This window comes from Austrofundulus limnaeus, unplaced genomic scaffold (assembly GCF_001266775.1).
Source record: "Austrofundulus limnaeus strain Quisiro unplaced genomic scaffold, Austrofundulus_limnaeus-1.0 Scaffold52, whole genome shotgun sequence".
Classification (NCBI taxonomy): Eukaryota; Metazoa; Chordata; class Actinopteri; order Cyprinodontiformes; family Rivulidae; genus Austrofundulus; species Austrofundulus limnaeus.
Genome location: NW_013952454.1, coordinates 129,500 through 135,645, shown reverse-complemented (window position 1 = coordinate 135,645; position 6,146 = coordinate 129,500).

Genomic DNA, 6,146 nt, shown 5'->3' with positions numbered 1-6,146 from the left:
ATTCTACCCTCCGTTCCTTTTCAAGAAAATGATCTGTGACCCTGTCACAGATTATGTATTCATTTCATTTAAAAAAACAAAATGTTACATACAACAAAAACATACAAATAAAATTAAATGAAAGGCAGCAGAAGAAGAAAAAGATCTTATATCTGCTCCCATTTACAAAAAAATTAATTTCAAACAATAATAAAACAAAACAAAAAATTCAGCTCCTCAAACAGTGACTCATGCAAATTAAACAATTTCATATTTCTTTAACAATTTTGCGTTGATCATTTTTTAAAGGAATTAATTGATCCAATGCTTTTATAATCGTTTTCCAGATCATTCTATAGCCTTTTACAGCAGCCAGCTCACTTTGACAAACCAGGACAGCTGAAAAGACCTGTTACTTTTCCCCACCTTTTGCACCAAATTAATCTGAGGAGTTGATCAGTCCAAGTTTTTCTTCGTAAGGAAGACTGTCAAATGGCTTCACCAAAATCCGGTCCTCAACATTCAAACTGTCTGCCATTATGTGCAGCTTGTTACTGTTGGGAGGCTAGAGTGAAGTGTGTTCATGAGTGCTTTGCGACGGTGGAGGGGCTCAGCAGCACCCGCTGGAGAGAAACTGTGATAGAAGTCAGAAAGAGTGATAGAAGTCAGTCTCCAAACACGAGCAGCTACAAAATAAAATTAAAAAAAATCCACACCAGAAATAGAAGCTTGATTTGTCGCTAGTCGTTTTTAACAAAGAAAATGCTGCTAAAAGGATTAATAAAGTCTCCGGTTCAACACAAAACAGAATGAAACCAAAAAAAATGCTCCCATGGATGTTTACACCAAAAGATCGCTGATTCGCTCATTTCGCTGTCAATCAAAAAGGGATTTAGCCTCAGACAGATCATCCAATCGTCATGCAGAAGTTGAGTGTCCGAGCCAGCCAAGGCCAGCCCACTTCCCTATAGACTCCCAGAGACGCTGAGCGTCCGATGGACGGGACAAAGCCCAGCATTTATCGAATGACTCGTCTCGTTTCGCTGCAATCTTTGCTTCACTGTTGAAGTCTGTGGAAGCTGAGCGTCTGACTGTTTAAAGCACTGTGAAGCTGCGAGAGGAAAGCTGCGTCGTTACCTGTGATGAGCTGATTCTGACCAAAAGTTGAGCACRTTGTAGCACATATTTAGTCAGTGACATGTACACACAACATTATATATTGGATCTTTTTTCTTTACATTTTAGGGGAAGCTGAGCTTCCCTTGCAGTCTTAGAGCAATCGCCTCTGCTTCCCACAGTGTATATACTTACAAGATTTTCTTTCCTCTTTGCCAGTTATGATCCCCTGTTGTCGAGGCGGGGGACTTAGAAATGTTCTCCATCCATCCGAGACGGGGGACACTAGCGGCAATTGGCGTTGAGTACTATCTTGTTTATATTTTTCTTATCTTTTTGGCGCTGAGAGACTTGTCAGTTTCTGTGTAGATGTGAGTTTGTTGAAGCACTGATACTCGTTTCCTGTCCTGCCTGCTGTTCTCTGGTCCTTCATTTTGGTCCATCTCACACCATAGATTAGGACAAGAACTCTTACTTAAATATTTTTTTGGAGACGGAGTGTTGGTGATAGTCTTGTGTATGTTTACATTGGTCAAAGTAAATCACTGTCTGCTCCAGTGTTTTCATTTGAACTATCCATCCGTCCGTCCGTCCGTCCGTCCATCCATCCATCCATCTTCCGGGTCGTGGGGGCAGCAGCTTGAGCAATGAAGCCCAGATCTCTCTTTCCCCAGCCACCTCTTCCAGCTCTTCTGGGAGGACTCCGAGGTGTTTCCAGGCCAGCCAAGAGACAATAGTCTCTCCAGCATGTCCTGGGTCTTCTTCTGGGTCTCCTCCCAATTGGACATGCCTGAAGCACCTCCCTAGAGAAGCATCCAGAAGTGGCTCCTCTCAATGTGGAGGAGCAGTGGCTCTACACTGAGTCTTTCCCGGATAACTGAACTTCTTACCCTATCTCCAAGGGAGAGTCCATCTGCCCTGCGGAGAAAACTCATATTGACCACTTGTATCCGCGATCTAGTTCTTTCTGTCACTACCCAAAGTTCGTGACCATAGATGAGGGTATGAACATTGACTAACTGGTAAACAGAGAGCTTTGCCAGACAGCTCAGCTCCCTCGTCACCATAACAGACTGGTACAAAGTCTGCAAAACTGAAGAAGCTCGATCTGTCTAAAAATCTCACGTTGCATTCTTCCCTCATCCGTGAACAAGACCCCAAGATACTCAAACTCCTCCACTTGAGGCAAAACTTCACTCCCAACCCGGAGAGAGCAATCTACCCTTTTCCARCTGAGGAYCATGGACTTTGGTGTGACTTTTTTTCRTAGCCACTTTAGTAGAAAGCAGAACTGAATATCAGTTTCTTAACTTCTTCATCCTCAGTGACCTTTTTAAGAAGAAAAGTAAGAGAAGAAAAAAAACTGTGAAAAATTGTGAAATGTAATAGGAAAGAGTGAAAGAGAGATTAGAAGATATGTGTACTATATATAGAGAAACCACAAGAGAACACACCCGACATCTTGGCTGTATACTTACAGAAACAGAGATAACAAAAACACAGCAACAAAAATGCATATCTATATAATTATAATGATTATAGCCTTGCTGAAAGGTATACCTATGTTTATATCTATATAGATTTAAACACATCCATACCCACATCCATACACATAGATATACAAACGTATATATATATCCATACATATGCACATATCATTCAATCAGTGTCCGACCAGAAAACCCAGGATGTAAACACCTGTTTGTGTGCGGTTGTGAGCATGCATGTATATACAAGATCGTCTGACTCTAGAGGACCACAGACCCGACCCGTAAAACCCGAAGYCGACATAAGGGAGACCAGCACCGAAGACCTCGAGAGGGACCCCAAGCGTGGAGTCCCCAGAGGCACCTGTGCCGGGAGGGCCACACCCCCCACCCCCAAAGGGGACCACAGGAGAGAACAGGGAGAGCTCCATCAGCGACCACATGCAGTAAAACCCTGGGGCCAGCAGCGACGACCTCACAGGCCCCGCTGGCACCCACCGTGCCAGAGCAGATCCAGGTATGAACACAGAGGCCCGGGCCCCCAGGGCGCCCCACCCCCACCCCAGGCCAAGGTCCGACAGGGCCAGGAGACCCAAGCCCCACGGGGCAGTCGCCGAGCCGGCACATGCCCAAGCACCCAGCCCCAGACAACGAGAGCCACCAGCGCGCCGGCAGGCAAAGGCACAACCCACCAGAGGGCAGCGCAGCTGGGGAAGCAGTGGGCCCTCAAATGAACCTGAAGAAGGGGCCGCCCAAGTCCCAGCCTGACAAAAATCCAAGCATACACAAACACAATCACACAATCCCACCCTCATCCTCTCACCCACTCATTCAAAGACACACAAGATGGACGCCAAATTCCACTCACACTCCCCATACATACTCTATACCCCCCCAGGTCCAGGATATGCACCCACCCCCTACAGAGGGCAGCTCACATCCAAACCCAGGTGGTAGACTTTGGTGTGACTTTTGACTCATCTCATAAGTACGACCAGATCAAGATGCAAATTTCTGTTTCTCACCTTCTTACTTTTAAACCCTCATACAAAAGCAGTACCAAGAATTTGCAAGTTTTGTCAAGCAATCTTTAACTTCTCTAACACATTTAGACCGCTTTTCAAAATTTCCCGCAACTTGTTCATAGGACGGAACAGATACCGATCAGAATGTTTTCTGAGGTGTTTACCGAAACATCAACATCAAAATCTGCAACTGTATCACATATCATGTTTCACAGATGAACTGATCCTCCATGATGGAGAACTGATGGTGATCATCTTTGAGTCACTGCATAACGTAGATGAAATGAAATGTTAAACTTTCAAAATTGCATGAGTGATCTTTATTAAAATGATTAAGGGACCTGTTAGACATGGATCATGTAGATAGTGAATGGAGGGGTTATTGGAAGGGTTGAGCAAAACTTTTGGTTTGGGGGTGTGATTTTCTTTTCTTTTCTTATTTCCATATTACAATAATTTAACCAGAAACCAATTTGTATTCATTTGAGTATTTAGTTGACACGAACAAACAAGACGTGGGCGATGACAAAGGGGGCTTCGTGGTTTCAGTGTTGCACAGCAGAAGATGCTTTTATCAATTCAGCTATCATGTTTAACAAAACATAAATGGGTCACTTTGGTTTTTTCACCTTTTGAAGCAACAACATGGTAAATTGTTGAAAATAAATTTCTTGTGTTTGCTTGTGTTTTACTTTCAACCATAATGAGTTTTAAGTTCCCTAAAATATGAAAATACAACAAATTAAAACATTCAAAGTTTATAAAATTGGAACAGATTTATATMGTGTAAACATAATTTTAGTGCATTATGTTCATTTTGTATAAACATGTTTGTAGTCTGAATGTTTTTTTTYCCTGCAGGATAGATTGTGTTAGACAAAATATTTATTGTCTTTTTGCTTTACTCAATTTTGAAGCCTTAATTTTAAATTTGATTAAACCATTTTTGAACTTGTCTGCATTAAAAGTAAGACTAAATGGCTAGAAAGAAAATCCTTAAAAAATGTTATGAACAGGATTTGACTAGAGGCACCAATCACCTTTTCATTTTAATGTGCACAAACAAAATGCTTTCGCTCAATGACAAGAGATATTGAGTGAATTTTCTTTGCAATTTTTTTGAACTTCAGCTTCCTGTCTGGTTTACGGTAATACCAATTTTACCTCACATCCTGTCTAATCTGCAAAAACAAGATGGATATCAGCAACCTTTCTGCTGTAGCAGTTTTTTTATTATTATTATTCCATCGGTTGTTCATTTTGTGGATGTTTTTCTTTCACAAGTTTCACTGTGGCGTACTGTCAATAAGTACTTTTTTTTTGCAACTCAGAATGTGCAGCATGTAATGTACACAGCGCTCAAGCACAGCTGTTATGGAGGGGAAGTGCTGACTTTCAGCAGTGTGTTACGCATGTCTACAAGTTGTTATATATATGCAAAGTTAACCCTTCCAGAAAGACAAATCTTTTTTGCAAGGAGCTCAGCCAAGAAAACCACTCAGAATGCATAAAAAAGACATTCATTACTGCTGACATTATGTTATTTAACACTTGACAACAGGAACAGGTTTGTAGTACATTAGGAGCCATTAAAACCAGATAAAGATAAACTTGACCAGTTTAATAATGAACACATAAAATGGGCAACAGCAAAGTGAAGACAGAGAGAAAAATGAGTGGAATGTAACATTTATTAAACATTTTATATTCTGTTTTACAGTTGGGTGTCACTGCTCAGTGAAGCGTAGAATAAAATGTTAAAGGATCACCAATTCCATTGAAACACTTTAAACAGCATGCACATCAAATCTATCAAATCTATCATATATACAGTATGTATACATATATATTTATATATATATATGTTTACATTAGTCTGTTTTAATAAATCTCCATGGATTGTCTTGAAAGGTACAGCCTCATAGTAAGAAACAGTCAAATGTTTTTTTTAATTATAAGCATTTCATATTCTCGCCGTTTATCAACATTGAACTTTCATGTTTTGACATGAATCAACTCTTCTCAACACCTTTAACATCCATCAGTATTTGTATATAGCACAAAAAGTAAGAAAATTTGCTGTAACAATGCTTCTTGGCAGTAAATCTTATATTGTTGGAAAGCCTGTTGGATTCAATTTTAAATGGTGTCACATTCGTAAGGAACATGTATTTGTGGACTGAGCAGCAGAGCTGAGTATTTGGGTTGTGAACATGAAAAATTTGCCAAATCCTCTCTGCAAAACAGTTTATTTTATTGTTAGTGACACATGTTTTGAGCTTTTGGTACCGTCAGGTGCTGCCAATCAGGTGCTGCTATAAGATTTATTGCCAAGAAAAAATGTTACAACAAAGAAATAATTTACCAAACACAACAAGAAACAGCCCGTGATTGTAACCACACAGAATTTCTCTGATTTAAAAGGAAGACTTGTTAAAATTTTGTGTGTGTACATACATACATACATACATACATACATACATACATACATACATACATACATACATACATACATACATACATACATACATACATACAT